The 18,384-nt window shown below is 54.2% G+C and overlaps 1 long non-coding RNA gene across 1 annotated transcript; it reads left to right on the top strand.

Moving 5' to 3' along the window:
- Positions 1–1,561: 1,561 nt before the first annotated feature.
- Positions 1,562–13,628, top strand: LOC120245761. The gene is made up of 3 exons (XR_005531868.1): positions 1,562–1,642; positions 2,866–3,013; positions 13,412–13,628. It is a non-coding gene; the product is annotated as an uncharacterized LOC120245761 (long non-coding RNA).
- Positions 13,629–18,384: the final 4,756 nt, after the last annotated feature.

Below are 18,384 nucleotides of genomic sequence, written 5' to 3'. Positions count from 1 at the left end.
GGAAGCTCCAGAGCTTTCCAAGAGAAAAAGGAAGCCCCCAGCTAGCTGGGGTTTGCATGCATCAGCTACAGACTCTAGGACCAAGAGTCCCCACCAGCCAAGACCCAGGAAGACATCCCTAACACCCCCCAACACAGCAAAGACAAAGTGCTAAAGATGAGGCTACCGGGTGGCCCGAGGGAGACTCTGCTCCCTGCACCATTGCTGGACAGGCTTGGGCACGACCAAATAGGATGGCTGGAGGTTGAGGGGGCTGAGCTCAGACGGGGTCCTGAAGCAAGAGGGATCGGCCAAGCCAGAACCCCCTCCCTAAGGGCCTGTGTCCCCCCGGGTCCAGCAAGGGGTGCCAAGCCCCCTAGAACACAGTCCAACAGACCTTGCACCCCAAGCCATGGTCTCAGAAATGTCATGTGCCTTGCTGTCTAGCTTCATGGTCGTAACAAACTCAGCTTTCTCATGAAAACAGTAAAACCAAATAATGGCTCTCTGGCACAGTAATTCTCTAAATATCCAGTTAAAGTAGTTGTGGGTCTTTTAAATAATAAAGATGCGCCCTCACCTGCCAATTTTTTTCTTTGGAATCTCCCAGCATGCATCTACCTAAAGCCACACAAATGTTTTGTTTATAAATGTTTATCTATTTTGAAAATGACAGCTCCACTGAGCAGGGGGAGGGGCAGAGAGAAAGGGAGAGAGAGAAATCCCAAGCAGGCTCTGCACTGTCAGCACAGAGCAGGGACGCGGGCCTCGAGCCCACAAACCTGTGAAATAGTAAACTGAGCCCAAATCAAGAGTTGGACGCTCGGGGCGCCTGGGTGGCTTAGTCGGTTAAGCGTCCGACTTTCGCTTAGGTCATGATCTCACGGTTCGTGGGTTCGAGCCCCGCGTGGGCTCTGTGCTGACTGCCAGCTCAGAGCCTGGAGCCTGTTTCGGTCTGTGACTCCCTCTCTCTCTGACCCTCCCCTGCTCACTCTCTCTCTCTAGAAATAAAAAAAAAAAAAAAAGAGTTGGACGCTCAACCGACCAGCCTCCTGGGCGCCCCACGCACAAATGTTTTTGAGAGCCAGATGGGGTGAGAACCAGTACTTGTAACAGAATGCGTATCATTTCCCCGGTTCAAAACGCAAGGTGTGTGAACCCGGGAAATGATCATAAGAGCAGGCTGGTGGTAAGCAGGTTTTCTCCCCATTAGAAGGGAGCACAGAGTCCAGAGCAGACACCATGTGGTGTTTGTTGAGTGAATGCATGACCCGGCAGCAAATGACCAATTGAATCGGAGCCCCTCATTTTGAAGCCCCAGAAGGGAAATGACTTCCCCAAGGCCACTTTCATACCTTGACTCACTGAACACACAAACATCTAATTAGGTAAGAATTTATACGCAAAGGCGCATATATGCACAAAATGCGTGGAAATGCACACTGGTAAGTACCACAGGCCAGGTGAACAGGACACACCATCAAGGGAGCATCCTGAGGCACTGGGCTTCCTGGAGGAGGTGGCATCTGAGCTGAATCTTTTTTGTTTTGTTTTTAAGTGATCTCTACTCCCAATGTGGGGCTTCAACTCATGACCCCGAGATCAAGGGTCGTGTGCTCTACAGAAATAAACCAGCCAGGCCCCCTGAGTTGAATCTTGAAGAGTCAGTAGGAGTTTGCCAGATTTTGGAGGGGGGAGGGGAGGATTGGGACAGTCCCAGTGGAGGGAACAAACACCAGGACCCCAGAGGTAGGTGACGGTGAGCAGGGGGAGAGGGGGGTGTCAGAGGGAGGTGAGGCTAGGCACCGGGGTGCGGATGGCTCTGTGAGCTGCAGGGAGAGGCATGTGTGGCCTCTCCCCGGGGCCAATAGTTAACAACAGAGGCAACAGTAATAATACTCACCATCTCCTACCACTTGCCCTGTCCCCGCGATGAGCTGGGGCTCTCGGCCAGCCTTCCTGGGAAGATCACTACCACTCTATAGGGGGTGTCATTAGCTCTTCGAGGATTTAATGCCGATGCCTGTGGGCTTGCTTGTCTCCACGAAGCTCAGATCACCATGTGAATTCGCGGCCAGTGTATAGAGGCGTGTGGACCCCCCAGGACTCCAGTACAGCCAGGGCAAGGTTGTGTGGTGGCTGAATGCCTCTGCAGGCCAGCGTGGTGATGGCGGCTGACCAGGGCCGGGGCCGGGGTTTCTTCTCTGCCCACCCCGGGGGACCCTGAAACAAGAGAAATCACCACACAGAGCTGAAAGCCCACCATGCCTAAGAAATCAGGGCCCATGGAAAAGCGACCACAATTATGATTAATAAAGCGACCACTTTCCACGTCCCAGCCCTTCTAGGGCTTTACAGGGATTGTCTGATTGAGTCCTAACGGCAGCCCTGTTATGTGGGAGCCCTCATCCCCATTTTACAAAAGGGGAAACTGAGGCTCGCATTGGTGAAGTCACTTGTCCAAGGTCACACAGCTAGCAAGCAAATGAGCCGGGATTTAAACCCAAGATCGTCTGAGTCCAAGAGGGTCCCTGACCCGGCAGGCTGCTGCCGTCCTGCCCCTCAGTCGCCCCTTCTTGGAGAGGAGAGTGCACCTGATGCTCTGGACATCCCTTGCACCGTGGCTCTGGTCCTACCATTGGGGGGCCCGCCCTGTGCCAGGGTGACGTCCACCAGGGCACGTTCCCATGCAGCAGGCCGTCCACAAGTCACAGAGACTCCCCAGGCCTCCGACGGCAGCCAGGGGCAGAGCTGCCCTGTGGACAGACCACTGCAGGCTGCCAGCTCCGTGTCCCAGTGCCTACCTTGCTGACCTGCTGGGTGACCTCAGGCCGCTCTTTTCCCTTCTTTGAGCCACGGTTTTCTCACCCAAGCCCTTCCCCACAGGACCAGTGTCAGGCACTGAGCACAACTCTTGCAAAGCTCTGGAAATGTGAGCTTCGCCTCCTCGCCCTGCACGTTCTTCCCATCGCCTGGACCAGCACAGCCTTCCGATGAGCACATTTGCACCCATTTTTCAGAGCCCAACACTGAGGTACAGTAAAGCAAGGGCTGTCCAGGAACCCAGTGCTTGCCCCTGGCAAACCAGGCTACAAAGGATGCCGGGGGTGGCCCTCTGCTGCCACCAGCTTCCTTTGAGGACGGGAGCCACACAGAAAATGGGGAACCTCAGGACCCCATTTAGTGATCAAGAGTTTAGTGATCAAGTGTCTCAACTCCCACCTTTCTAGGTGAGGAAGCTGCATGGAAGCCGGGCCCACCGAGCAGAGTGCTTGGATGGTAGCCTCTGGAGAGCACTGGGGGAGGGCTGGGGGAGGGGAATGTGGCATCGTTTACTCACACCGCTGCTGACCGGTGTTCCAACGGTGAGCAGGAAGCCAGCGGTGCAGGGGACAGCTGCCTTGAACCGTTGATGTCTGGGGGGGATGGGAGGAGCTGAAGCCCAGGGGGCCTGGTGTCCAGGCAAAGGGCAAAAGGCCACATCACCTGAGGGCCACGGGGGGCACAGAAGATGTGGAGCGAGCCAGGAGAGACCTGGCCAGACTTGGTTTGATAGAGAGCACATGACAGAAGGTGTATTTAGGGAAGCAGGGATCAGAGAGGGTCGGCGGAGTCTGGGAAGCTGCAAAACCAGAGCAGATTAATCCTCATTGGTCCCCAGGGTGGAAGGTCCCTTTAGAGACCAATTGGAGGTGTCTGCATCCGCACCCCTCCCTTCCCGGCTAGAGCCACTGAAATTCCCTCTCCCCCTTCAGCAGCTGACATCCCCTCACACCACTGCCCTGAGGAGTGAAGCAGGAAGGGGGGCTCAGTCAGAAGGGAAACTGAGTCAAGGGACCTCTTTACAGAACTACCTCTGACTTCAACACACTTAAAAATATTATTCTTGGGACGCCTGGGGGGCTCAGTTGGTTAAGCATCTGACTTCGACTCAGGTCATTATCTCACAGCTCGTGAGTTCGAGCCCCGCGACGGGCTCTGTGCTGACAGCTCAGAGCCTGGAGCCTGCTTTGGATTCCGTGTCTCCCTCTCTCTCTGACCCTTCCTGGCTTGTGCTCTCTCTCTCTCTCTCTCTCTCAAAAATAGATAAACGTCTAGAAAAAAAAAGTTAAAAACACAATATTCTTGGGACACTTGGGTGGCTCAGTTGCTTAAGTGTCTGACTTCAGCCCAGGTCATGATCTCACGGTTGGTGAGTTTGAGCCCCGCATCGGGCTCTGTGCTGACAGTGCAGACCTTGTTCTGGATCCTCTGTCTCCCTCTCTCTCTTTCTCTCTATCTCAAAAATAAACAAACATTTTAAAAAATTATTCTTATTGAAAACTATTTTAGGCTCAACCTCATTGGTTCAGCTTGGTGCGACTCTTGATCTCAGGGTTGTGAGTTCAAGTTCCATGTTGGGTATAGAGATTACTTAAAAATAAAATCTTAAGGGGTGTCTAGGTGGCTCAGTCAGTTAAGCGTCCAACTTGAGCTCAGGTCATGATCTCACGGTTCATGGGTTTGAGCCCCACATCGGGCTCTGTGCTGACAGCTCAGAGCCTGGAGCCTGTTTCAGATTCTATGTTCCCTCTCTGTCTCTCAACCCCTTCCCCACTCATGCTGTGTCTCTCCCTCTCTCTCAAAAATAAATAAACATTTTAAAAATTTAGTAAAATCTTTTTTAAAAGATTTTAGAACGATATTATAGTTATTACAACTATATTATATATTATATACAACAACAGGGACATAGCAGGCACCTAGCAGCCCACTGCCCCGCTTGGAAAGTTACTGCCACTTTTTAAATATTTATCTATTTTGGCGGGGGGTGGGGGGGGAGCAGGGCAAAGAGAAAGAGAGAGAGAGAGTCCCAAGTAGGCTCCTTCCTGTCAGCGCAGAACCCTACATGGGGCTCGAACACTCTAACTGTGAGATCATGACCTGAGCCCAAACCAAGAGTCAGACGCTTCACCGACAGAGCCACCCCGGGCGCCCCTCACCCCCGGCCACTTGTGAAGACCCCTGGGGCCCCTCTTGGTCACAAGCTGCTGCCTGCCAGAGCCCACGATTCTGGATGTCGTATCCATTGTTCCTGTGCCTTCAGCATACCATGCCTCCCCTTACAACACACTGCCAAATTTTCTCGCGCTTGGACCTTCTCAAAACCATGTCGTGCTTCACAGGTTAACCGGCTGCATATGATCCTCCCTCATTATTTCCTTGACCCAAGCAGCCATCGCACACTCGCATGGCTGTGTAGTAGGCTTTCTCAACCGCGGCAAAGTTGGCTCCTTGGACTGGATGTCTTTGTTGTGGTGGCAGAGAAGGCCTGTGGTGTACATCACAGGATGGTTACCAGCTTCCCTGGCCTCTACCCTTGTGTGAAAGTAGCACCCCCACCGCTAGTTGTGAAAGCCCAGAGTACCCCCCAGACCTTGCCAAACGGCTCCTGGGGGCAAAATCACCCCATGCTCAGAATCTCTTCCGTCCAATATTCAGTGCATGAATATACTATCACTTTTACTCTTCCTTCGAAGGACATTGGTTTCTCGTTGTTTGCTAGAACCCGCAATGCTTCCATAGACATTCTTGCACATGTGTCCTGATGCATGTGAGCATGAACTCCGTTAGGGTCTACACCGAGACCCCACATGGCTAGGTCATATGGCATACCCAGCTTCAGCTTGGCTAGGTGATGCTGCCCTGCTTTCCAAAGAAGTGGTGCTGGGGGCGCCTGGGGGGCTCAGTCAGTGGAGCGTCCGACTTCGGCTCAGGTCATGATCTCACGGTTTGTAGGTTCGAGCCCCGCGGTGGGCTCTGTGCTGACAGCTCAGAGCCTGGAGCCTGCTTCACATTTTGTGTCTCCCTCTCTGTCTGTCCTTCCCCTGCTTGCACTCTGTCTCTGTCACTACAAAAAAAAAAAAAAAAAAGTTCAAAGTTCAAAGAAGTGGAGCTAACTCACAATCCAGCCAGCGGGGTATAGAATGTTGTCACTCCAGTGGGTGAAGCTTCGTGCACTTTCCATACCTCCTTTCTTGGTCTCCCTCCAGCTCTCAGAGCACAAGAGAAACCCAGGCCAAATTTCATACTCTGGGTGCCCCATATATTAGGAGAAAAAAATAGAAGAGGAAACAATATAGCAGGTTGACACACTTGTGACTCCTTTGAAATGTTTATATGTATCAAACTGATGCTTTCACACACGTGCACAGGTACAATGCAACATTGTAGGATAATTACAGGGTTTACTGCAGGTGATAAGTTTCAGGCCCCAGACGCTCGCTTGGTCTTTGAGCCCGGCTGCCTATCCGTGTGACCGTCACCCCTGTTCTGGGAAGGCTGGAGGCCCCACCTATAACGGAAGGTTCTGTCTGCCTCCCCCAAGTGGACATTAATTGTGAACAAACCGCTCTCTTCTCTGGGACCCTCAGGGCAGGGCCCCAGCGATGTTCTCTGGGTGTCTGCAGCTGCCCCATCTGCCCAGCCCCCGCACCCCCCTACTGCCCTGCAGGCCAGGCCTTGGGTGCTGCCTTTGCCCGGGGCCTACAAACAACAATGGTCCTCACTTATAGAGATCAGGGACCAATGTCCTCTGGTGCCTGAATATTTCATGTGCCGCATGTGGAATGAAAGTCAGGGCCTTAATTGTTAATGTGGCTTCTGCCTCTGCAGGCTGGACCTCCCAGCCCCCTCCAGCTTGCCCCTCCTTCCCGTCTGATACAATACCAGCAATAATAACCATTCCCCTGCCCCCTACCCCCCACCCCCAGTTGAGCCCACTGTCAAGAAGACGTGACATGAGTAAGTCTAACAACCATTGGGTCCACCATCTGGATGGCAGATATTCTCAGGGCCCTCTTGGCAAAGAGCCTGGGAGCTCAGTGTTTGTTGAATGAATGGATGATGGTGAAGAAAGTTGGGTTACGTAGAGAAGCCTGGACTTAGAGTCTGTATCTCAGAGTGGATAGCTCTGGGCAAGTCCCAGCCCTCTCTGAATCTCTGGATCTCACTTGGGGGATGGAATCATTTCAAATGCACAAGAAAAGTTTGGCTAAAACCCTAAGCCACACAGTGAGGTAGGCGGGATGCTGCTGCTTTACTGGGGAAAGGCAATATCCCAGAGTCAAGACAGGATGGGCATCTCAAGACTCTGAAAAGCTAGCAGAAGCGATGCCCCCTCTCTCCAGAAGAGGCTCAGCTCAGGGGAGCCTGGGGGGCTCAGTCGGTTAAGCGTCCAACTTCAGCTCAGATCATGATCTCAAGCTCGTGGGTTCAAGGCCTGCATCAGGCTCTGTGCTGACAGCTCAGAGCCTGGAGCCTGCTTCGGATTCTGTGTCTCCCTCTCTCTCTGCCTTTTCCCCGCTGGCGCTCTGTCTGTCTGTCCATCTGTCTCTCAAAACTAAATAAACAGTAAAAAAATAAAATAAATAAAATGAAAAAAGAAGGGACTCTGCCTGGCTAAGACCCAACCCCATGACATGTCCCTACAACGAGGAATCATCACCTCTGCATCCTGAGCCTTCAGAGCTCCTGCAAGAAGTCAGGGCCATAATGAGGCAGGTGGTCAGACTCTATAAACAAGGCCAGTGGGTAGCCCAGTGGTTTTCAGTCCTGGACACTTGTTAAGTTACTTAGAAGCTGGCAAACCGCAGGTGCTCAGACCCCAGCTCACACCAATCCAGTCAGAATACCTGGGGAGGCGAGCCTAGAGGGCAGGGCTGTGGAGAACTGGGTTGGATCAAGGTCTTGCTCATTGGCGTCAGTCTGCGCCAGAAGGAGAGAGCCCCCATTTCTTGGGGGCATAGCCCTCCCCAAGTGTCTGAATCTAGAGATATTTCTCTGAGATTATCCAAATTGCCCCACATAACCCTCAAATGTGCTGCCTCCACCTCCAGTAGAGAAGGGGGCTAGGGATTCTGCCATCTTTGTCGTGTTCACTTAACAATCCATACTTTTTGCCCTCTATGTAATGGGATAGAATGGAGGGAAGGAAAGCATTGAAGACATAATACCAAACAATGACGTGGGACTGCTGGACACAAAGGCCAGAAGAGAATTTAAAAAAAAGACAGTACTGGGCACATGATTGTAAAGTTTCAGGACACCAAGATTGAGGAGATCCTAAAAGCATCCAGAAAGAGACAGAGAGAGGAGGCCACATACAAAAGATCAGGAATCATAATAACATTGACATTCTCAAGGCAACTCCAGAAGCTAGAAGACCACAGAGCAAAGTCTCAATGTTCCGAAGGAAAATACTTCAGTCCTGAAACCATAAAGTGTGAGGATTGGGGTATGACATTTTCAGATGAAGAAGAAAGGAAAAGGAGAAGGAGAAGAAGGAGGAAGAGGAGGAGGAGGAGGAGAAGGAGAAGGAGAAGAAGAAGAAGAAGAGAAAGAAGGAAAGAAGGAAAGAAAGAAAGAAAGAAAGAAAGAAAGAAAGAAAGAAAGAAAGAAAGAAAGAAAAAGAAAGAAAGAAAGAGCTTCCCAGACAACCTTTCTTTAAAATTAGGGATGAAACCAAGAAATCAGAAGACACATTGACATGAAGTTAGGAAACAGGGAATCCCAAAGTGATGGTGCAGGGGAAGAGGTGGGGGCTTGGGAGCCAGGAGCAAACAATGCAGATTGGAACAGAGAGCGGGAACCCCAGGAGGAGCTGGCCAAGCAAGGGGACTCAGCTCATGGATGCCCCAAGGGCTTCGCTGTCTTACAAGGAACATTAGAGCTCTGTCAGAGTGTGGTGGTGTACTCTCTGTGATAAGCACAAAGAAAACCAAGCAAGTTGAACAAGGAGGCAATCATTAATCCCCAGGGAAACCCAGAAGTCCTACAAGGAAGGAAACACAGTCATAGGATGTATGGTAACTCCATTGGCTGTAATGTTTATATACATAGTATATTACATGAGCAATATAGATTAACCAAAACCTTTGATATAACCAAACTAGAAGGACAGAGAAGGGGATGTCAGGTGCACACGTGGACTCAACCTTCCTGGTCCCTAAGAGAAAGGCAGCAATAACAGGGATACCGGAGAGCCATTGAAGAGCAGTGTGTGGCATTTGCAAATTTAGGGATGAGTCACAGAAGAATCTAGTTGCATCTGGAAAGCACAAATCTGGGGTGGAGATATGAGGCAGGAGACTAGGCTATTTTGTTGTTTTTCTTCTTTCAAACCTTATCATTTTACTTGATTTTTGAAACTCTGGGCATGTGTTTTTAAACTAATGAAATATTTTAAAAACCCTGGCATTGGACTTCTCATCAGTAATGCTGAAAGCTAGAAGGTCATGGAGTAATCAGTCACCTTAAAACTCCACGGGAAAAGGATTTCCTGCCTGGATTCAATGCCTACAGAGAGAAATCAGCCAAGTATGAGACTGGAATATAAACTTTTTCAGAAATGCAAGGTTGCAAAAAAAAAAAAAAAGTAATTGGTGTGCACCTTCTGAAGTTTTTGCAGCACATGCTTTCCTAGGCCCTGAGAACAGACGCTGGGACAGGAAGTCTTCCCCAGGAGGGAGGGTCCTTCCCAAGGCTGGCTGGGTTCAGGCCCGAGTTACCAGAGGCCCTGGAGCTAAGAAAGGAGGACTCAGCCTGGAAGGGTCCAGGGCAAAGGCTATTTAAGACATCCAAATGCCTGAGCATATTTGCCACCAGTGTCTTTAAGAACAGGATGAAGGAGCTGGAAAAGTTAAGAAGACATATTTAAATACCTTGCAAGTTTTGTGGGGTTTTTTTTGGTTTTGGTTTTGGGGGGTTTTATTTGCTTTTTTGTTTGTTTGTTTTTTTGTTTTCCTAATGCTCTAACTCCAGGGCACCAGCAAACAAAACTCTAAGAAAAGGGGCTGTCACTGACCACACGGTGACTTTCAGAGACTAACATTTACATAATCCCAATAAAACCCTTGACAAGCGGTTAAGAAAGAAGCGGATAGAGCCCTCGAGGGATGCAAGGGAGGGGAGGGGGAGGGGCTGGCTGCAGAGAGCTAAGCCTCATTTGTCCTGACCGGAAGGCAACAGAAATGTTTCCAATTGAAAAAAATCAAGAGGCAGCAACGGAAACATCTTGCTGAGAAAGGTGGAGGCCAAACCCAGAAGGAACAAGTACACGTGGAAACTGGTTGTTCCTGGGAGAAAGGAAAGAGAGGGAGGGCTGGGAGCCATTACGTCTCCTTCTGAGATGGTCTATTCTCCTTCTTTTTAAGTCTATTTATTTACTTTTGAGAGAGAAACAGAGTGAGTGGGGGAGGGGCAGAGAGAGAGACAGAATCCCAGGCAGGCTCCCAGCTGTCAGCGCAGAGCCGGAGCCCGGGCTTGAACTCACCAACCATGAGATCACCATCTGAGTCAAAATGAAGAGTAGGATGCTCAACTGACTGAGCCACCCTGGTGTCCCTCCTGAACGTTCTAATGATATTTGATTTATTTTTTTCCTAAGTGCATGCATTGTTTTGTGTACAATATACATATAATTTATCGAAATGATCATAAAAACCTACCTCTGGGCAGTGGCGCATGAAACACGCCAGGAGGTGGGGAGCAGCTGGAGTGCTCCCGAATGGAAGCCCCCAGACCTCACTCTCCTCCTGGCCTCACCCACCTCTCCTGCTCGAGGCCCCTGCCCTGCCCCCACATGCCCAGACTGTCCAGTTCACAAAGCACTGTCCGGGCAGCTTTCTCCTCCTGCCCTCCCAGGAACCCTCACGCCCCTTCAACCAACAGAAGCTGAGGTTCAAGTATGGATTTCGGGGGGTCTTTAGTGGGTCCCTCACATGGCAGGTGCACCCTCCGAGGAAGGCATGTAGGGAGCCAGGGAGGGGCGGCACATGGGAATTTCAGAGCCCCGCCCCTCCTGGTGCAGGGGGAGGGCGGTGGAGACATCCGCAGAAACATCGCCACAGCTCTGGGGCATTCGATGTCCTCAAACAAGCCCGTGGCTCGGGGGAGGGCTCAGATTTAAATTCCTTGACAGTCACGGGACTGGGAGAAAGGGAGACTGGGCGCCAGGAGAGGCATGGAGGAGGGCGGGGGCAGAGGGGACACAGGCTGTGTAAGTGGTGACAGCTGTGGGGGATCCCGACCCCACTCAGGGCCAGGGCTTCGCCCCGGAGCTAAGCCCACTTCACACATGCAACAACAAGGAGGAGTTAACAAGGTCTAAACAAATACTTCACAGCAACTTTAGCCACGGGCAGGGGTTCTCACACCTGCCTGGCGATAAGAATCTTATGGGACGTTTGTCAGCTAGATTCCTTTTCCTGGAGATTCTGATCCACTGCCTCTGGGTGAATCCCAGCGTCGGCATAGGTCTGTTTAAGGAGTGCGGGGTCGGGGAGGGGGCTTCAGGAATCCAGGGTGTCCAAGACCCCCTCCCCCAGCCCTGTTCGCCCTATTTCATAACCGCGTGATATTTAACCAGCTGAGGCACTTGGCCGCTCCCCGGCTGCTGGACACGAGGGTTATTTCCGGGGCTGTGCCATTACAAATAACCCCGTGTGGGCCATGTTCCCGCACAGCGTCGCTTTCCTGTTTGATTGTTTCCCTGGGATAAGTTCCCAGAAGTGGGATTCGTGAGTGGAAGCATGGCCATTTTCCCGCTCCTGATCCTCAAACCTATCCTAGTCCGGCCCCGGGATGAGGATCCGGACTTTCTCTGGCCTGGGGGAGGGTCAGCCAGCCAGAGTCCCACTTAGAGATTCCAGAGAAAAATGACAGATCTGACCCTTTCCTGTAAGAGCTGATTACCGCTCCACGCACTCACGGCTGTCGGAGCGACGAGGACCCAGGTGACTCCAGGCCATCTTTCTGGGGTCCACCCAGGCTGCTTGGCCAGCCGGCGACGGACTTTCCCTGTAGCGGTCACAGCGAGTGAGGAAAGGATTTCTCGGGGGTCCCCGCCCCCCGCACGGGGAAACAAATCTATCAGCAGCTTTGGGAAAGGCCAGAAAGGGGGCCTGGAAACCCAGTAGGCAGATCATTTTTGGTCTTTGCAGACAACAAAGGGCTTCTGGTCCCTGCCCCTCCAACCTGTCTTACAGGAAGGGCTAGCTGTTCCCTGAGGAGGAAGCCCCCCTGCCCGGGCTGAGGGTTAAGGAGGCCCCTGCACTGACCGCCTACCCTCTACCACCTCCCCTGTGGGGTGAGCACAGCCTCTCTTTGGGGCTCTGCCCCCCTTGGGCTCTGCCCCCCAGGTCCAGGGAGGGCAGGAGTCAGCCCCTGACTGCTGCCCTTGAAACACACACTTACAGAGTCACCACTGCAGGGAGGGGGCCCCAAGAGTCCCCTCTCTCCTGAGGGAGCAGCAAGCGAAGGCGGGGTAGGGCAAGGTTTGGGAGCGTCCCACCAGGGGGTCCCAGCATTCGCAAGCACTAGCGCTAGCCCGGACACAGAAGCCTGCTCATCCCCGCTGACCAGTGAGCCAGGCCTCGGGGCAGGGCCTGAGGTGGGTCTGCTCCTTCAGGGTCTGTCTATGGAAGACTGGCCCTTCTGCTGGGAGCACCCCCTAACAGGACCAGGGGAGTCAGCCTCCCGGCGTCCAGAGGTCCCGCAGAGCCTGGGACCCGGGCACTTCCCCAAAAAGTCTGTGAATTCTTTGAAGTCAGGACCAGTGTCTGCTGCGTTTCAGACTCGAGGTGGTGAGTTCCCTGTCCCTGGAGGCAAAACAGCTAAGGCAGCATGGACATGTCTCGGAGGAATAGAGGGAGTGCTTGCTGGCAGGGCGGGGGGGGGGGTTCCGTGGGCTGAGTGTGCACCCTGTGCCACCATCCAGCCGACACTTAGGCCCACTTTACAGCTGGGCAAACTGAGCCCCCGTAGCTGAAAAGGCCTGGAGCTCTAAAGACAGCTGGCACTGCATGAATCATCAACTATTTATTGTGCGCCTGCTGTGTGCCAGGCCTCCTTGCTTCCCGAGTCCCTCCTTGACCAGTCTGCCCAGCCGATGTTCATAGTTAATTACAAGCAAAAGTGGCTGCCTTCTGTCCCTTCCCACAGGAAGGGAATTATCCCCGCGGCCACGCCCCAAAGCCTCTGTTCACTTGGCCATGGCCCTGTCTGGTGTGTCCACACAGCTAGAATGACTTCCTGGGTGGGACTGGGGGCTTTCATGTGCACGAGGCCCGCGCCAGCTGTTTCCAGTAGCAGGGGAGTCTCACGGGCGTTGCTGGGGTAGGCGCTGGCCCCCTCCTCTGAAGGACTCTCCCGGGGCTGGGAGCCCAATGGTGCAAGGTATCCCCCCCCCCCGCCACTGCCACTGACCATGGAATGTTCATAGAGGATCTTCTGTGCTCGGGACCAGGAAGATCTCAGCCTCCAGAGATGCACCTTCTAAAGATAACTGGGGATAAAGAGAAGCCTTGACAGTAACTTGTCCGTGTGTGCAATTGACCTTTTGCACCCAAGGGCAGGATATTCTGGTTTACCCTCCTCAACTCCATTCTGTCAGTTTCAGTCCCCTGTTCCGTCTGCTGACGTTCCCGGAAAGGCCATGCTTTCACGAGGCGTCACCATCGGCACATCCGCTAAGCCTCCGATGGCCCCATCCAGAGGCTTGGTCGAAACAGGCAGGGCCAGAAGCACAGACCCGTGGCCCTGCCTTAGAGACTCGTACTTCCGGCTGCACTGATGTACAGAGTATGGTCTCTGGGGGCACCTGGGTGGCACCGTCCGTTAAGCATCCGAGTTCCGCTCAGGTCTCGATCTCATGGTTCAAGATCCAGCTTCGGGCTCTCTGCTGTCAGCAACAGACCCACTTCGGATCCCCTCCTGTCTCTCTCTCTCTCTGCCCCTGTCCCGCTGGCAGTCTCTCTGTCTCTCCTCAAAATAAATAAACATTAAAAAACAATAATAATTAAAAAGAGAATATCCTTCAAAACCCCAACAACAACGGGTATCACCTCTGGGCCGCGTCGTGCAGGGAGCTGTGGGCTCCTCCTGATGCCCACTCTCTGCCCGCGTTTCCCACTCTGCCAGGAGAACAGCACAAAGAGTTTGACACACGACCACCTATCCCTCCTCCATGGCTCGCCCGCACTGTCCGCTTTGCCCTGGACGTGCCGACCGTCTCCCTCACCGCGCTGACTCCCACACCAAGACGAAGGTTTGTCACGCCCCCCTGGCCTCTGTCGGGCTCTCACGGCCCCCGACCGCCTGCCTGCCCAGCCCCTCCCTACACCCTGAGATCCCAGGATCCCCAGAGTCCAGTGGGGGCAGGGCCCCCTCAGGGACAGCACTGGCTTGGGACCAGCCAGGCTCCGGCAAATGACGAGAGCTCTGTGAGCCTCAGTTTCCCCATTTGTCAAATGAGGATCCTCACCACATTAAGGGTTCTGGTGAAGACCACAGACCACGGGTGTGAAGTGCTCAGCACACAAGCTCGGTGGGTGTTCACCAGCCAGGAGTGGCCGGGGACAGAGGAGGAGACAGAGAGATGTGCCCTGAACAAGACCAATGTCCTATGGGTAGCTCCAGGAGGGCCCAGTGATTCAGATGGGGGGGGGGGGAGTGGGGCTGGGAAGGCTTCACTGTAGGGGAGAAGCGTGGCTGAGCCTGAAAAGGGGCTCCCCAGTTCTACAGGCAGCAGAGTTGGCGAAGAAGATCCAAGGAAGAGAGGCTTCGGGGGTGGGCTGTCTCCTACAGACCTGCTCGTGCCGGCTTTTATCATCTTGATGATGTGTGTGTGTCAGATTTTAGAGGAATAGAATGGTGTCAGAGCACCTGACTGCATTTCTCTGAGTTCCCGTTTCCCTTTAAGGCTGGCTCTGAGAACCACGTTTCCTTAAGGACTGAGCGAGGAGAAATCCTTCTCCATTAGCTCAGGATTGAGAAATGAGCTCAGCCCAGGAGAATTTGGGTGATTTGGAGGAAGTGGTGCTTGTGAGATGACGATAGCCACACTTGATGGGGGAGGAGGGCGCAGGACCCTGGCATGCCCCCCTGGGAATGCTGCACTTGTGATTTGGGGAGCATGAAGGGCTTTTCCTGGCCAGACACGCTGCCCTGAATTCCTCCAGCACCCGTGCCCCTTGCTAGGACAGGCACTTCTGTTAAAATGTAAATATTTTGTCTGGGAGAGGGACACTTTGCCTTGCTATTAAAGGAAAGGAAGATGGGAACTGGCTTACTAAGTGCCCATTGCAGGAGATGGGCACCCCACGCTGTCATCGAACCCACGGGGCAACCTGGTGAGGTGGGAGTTACCCCCTCAGCCTCCCTCCGCGGGTGGGAGACTAGACTCAGAAGGGCCAGAGCTCAGGCTGTCCACCTCATGACGCACAGCCACTCCTCTGCTTTCTTGGCACGCGCCCCCCGGAGTGGGAGATGAGACAATGCAAGCGTTCTGGGGGCTCTGGGGTTCCCGTGCCCCGCTGCCCCCGACGAGCGAGCGGGGAGCCTGAGCCAACCTCCACCTCCCGATTCCCCCTCTGGCTGTGGATGCTAGCCCGAGCACCCACACTGCGCCCCGGGGCTGTTGTGGGGACAGAGATACGCAGAGTTGGTGATACTGTGTCTGGGCTAGGGCTCAGTAAAGGGCAAGTCTGCACATTCTTATTCTTTTTTGTTTTTTTTTTTTTCAATTTTATTTCTAAGTAATCTCTACATCCAACGTGGGGCTCAAACTCACAACCCCGAGATCAAGAGTCTCACGCTCCACTGACAGAGCTAGGCAGGCGCCCCACCCCCACCCCATCTGCACATTCTTCTTTTTTTTTTTTATTCATTTTTGAGAGAGAGTGCGAGGGGGGGAGGGACAGAGACAGAGGGAGACACAGAATCTGAAGCAGCTCCAGGCTCTGAGCTGTCAGCACAGAGCTTGATGCAGGGCTCAAACCCACAAATGGTGAGATCATGATCTGAGCCGAAGTCGGATGCTCAACCAACTGAGCCAGCCAGGCGCCCCCTGTCTGCACATTCTTATCAACTCACACAGGTTGGGGACTGCAGAGCCTGGCTTCTGACCCAGGGATCCCCCCGCCGCCCTGTCTCCTGTGCGTGCATCCTGGGGTCTGTGGAAAAAAGGCAGGTGGCCTGGAGCGGGAGCTTGTTCCTGGGACTGGTGGCTCCACGAAACTACCTGCCCCCCGCCCCCCGCCCCTGACAGTCATGTGCACAAATACCATCTTCGTCCCATTGTTTCTCTGGGAGCCTAAATCAGGAACTACACAGAAGAGGTCAGGGTCAGAATCCCTGCTTGACCCCTGACCTTTTGCCCCCAAGGCCAGAGGTAAGGCCCTGGCCTCCTGGGTGCCTCAGTTACCCTATCTCTTAAATGGGCAGCCCATCCAGCCCACATCTCCTAGAAGGAGAGGAGCCTGGAGAAATAACTAGTCCTGACCTAGTGCCAGTTGCATGGGGCCTTGAGGATGAAGTGTGTAAGCCATCCTCCAGCGAGCTGTCATCTCAGGACCTGAACTTGCTCATCAGCTGATGACGGGCAGGTGGGGTGGCCACAGGAACTCTGAGATGCTTCTGTAGGATGCTGGTGGGCTCCCTAAAGGCACAAGGTGGGGTGCAGGGGCCCCCCCTTGCTGTGGCTGTAGCCCAGGCTCTGTCCCTGACAGGCTGGCCAGGACCCTGACCCCTCAGCAAGTTCATTCCGTTTGGCAAAGGAGGAAACTGAGGCACAGGGAGGCCCAGTCACTAAGGTCCTGCAGCCAAGGTGTGCCAGGTCTGCCTGACCCAGTCTGGGCTCCTGACCATGACGCCAAACTGCCTCCACGGCTACCACCATCATCACGATAGAATGTTAATAATAGTTGTAATTATTATTATTATTGAGGGCAGTGCTCCAGGCAGGGAAGCCTGGGTGACTGCATCACTGGGGCCGGGTACGTGGCCGGTGCCCAGAATTAGGCAGCGCCCTGTCCCAGCTGGCCCGGGGACTATGCTGAGGATGGCAGTTTCCGTCACACAGCCCAGGTCACAGCTGAGGACTTCTTCCTACACCCCCACCCGTCCGCCCCTGGATGTATTTGCTGATGGACCCAGTGGAGATTCGTGAACGGGGAGACTGAAAACTGAAGCAGAGGCAATCAGTGTTTTCAGAGAGCTCAGCCCTCTGCCTTCACCCAAGCCAGGCACCCCTTCTCCAAAAGATGGTGGATCCTGATGTTCAGAGCACGGGCCAGCGCCCAGTCTACCAGGGCTCAAATCCTGGGGCTTCTGCTCGCAGGACAAGTGATCCACTTTGCTCTCTGTCCCCGTCTGCGCAACCATGCATGGCCCGAGGCCTCCAGGAGGACCGAGTGAGAGCTGTGCCCGACCCACCCTGCCTGGTGCCCAGTAAGTGTCTGCACCTTGACCCCTCCGGGTGGGTAGAGCCGAAGGAGCCGTCTGTCCGGCTGCTGGAGAAAAAGGGAGCCTGAGACGTGACTGTAGACCGACTTCGTGACTGAGTTGGACTCCGGAACGACTGGCTTCAAGCGTGTTAAATGTCTGACTGCTGTGGCTGGGACAGTCCCCAAGCCCCAGCCGGCGTCAGTTCTGGATGCGAGCAGCCTTGGTGGCCATGTGGGTCCAGGCCTAGGCTTTTGCAATCCCTCCAGCCGCAGTAGAGCCCGCAAAACAGGTTCCCAGCTTCCCTGCCCCAGTCAGGGTTCCGGAGCCATCCTCTTGTGTCTCTCCTGCAGCACTAAGGGAAACAGCTCGTGACCGGTCCTGCCCTCCGGACGGACGCGGCCTGCCCAGCTGCCTCAGCTCTGGGCTCCGAGGCTGAGTCTGCAGCCTCCGGACGGGGTGGGGGGTGGGGCAGCTAGGGCCTGTGCGGGCCCAGAGCTCCCCGCAGCACGTGTGCCGGCCACGGGCTCTGCAGGCTCGGGGCTGGGAAGGGCAAGGGCGCCCCCCACAGAGGCGGCAGCAGATTGCAGCGGAGGAGGCCTCGCAGGGAGCCCGGGCGAACAGGCAAATGGACAGAGCAAGGCAATGACGTCCCCCAGGGAGCGTCGCTGCGGCTGGGGCCTGGGGTCACAGGACGACCCCTCCTCCTGTCTTTGCTTAAAAACATTTCTTCTTTTCTTTCCAGGAGAGGTGAGTGGGGTCACAGGTGGCCTCAGCTTCTTGTCCCCGGATTTCTGGACAAGGAGGATGGACAGGGCAGTGCTTCTGGAAACTCAAGATGCCAAGTCCCCAGCCCAGGTGCCTCCCTCCCTCCAAGGAGCGTCCTGTGTTGTCCTGGTCACCTCTGGATGTGGTGTGGTCACCCGCAGGACAGGGAGGCTCCAAGGAGCCCCCTGGTGGCCCACGGAGTTGCTGCGGCCACACCAGCCCGGGCGTGCTCCCTCCGGGACATCCACTGACACGGGACCTTTCTTGGGGACCCAGACCCTGTGCCAGGCACTTTGCTGGGGGACACAAGGGAAAAATCATCTCTCAACAGCCCTGGGAGGTGGGTGTTACCCCGTTTTATAGATGTGGACACCT

This window comes from Hyaena hyaena, unplaced genomic scaffold (genome assembly GCF_003009895.1).
Source record: "Hyaena hyaena isolate Hyena2069 unplaced genomic scaffold, ASM300989v1 scaffold_427, whole genome shotgun sequence".
In the NCBI taxonomy this organism is placed as follows: domain Eukaryota; kingdom Metazoa; phylum Chordata; class Mammalia; order Carnivora; family Hyaenidae; genus Hyaena; species Hyaena hyaena.
The sequence above is the reverse complement of the archived record's forward strand: the minus strand, read 5'-3'. Positions and strand labels throughout refer to the sequence as shown.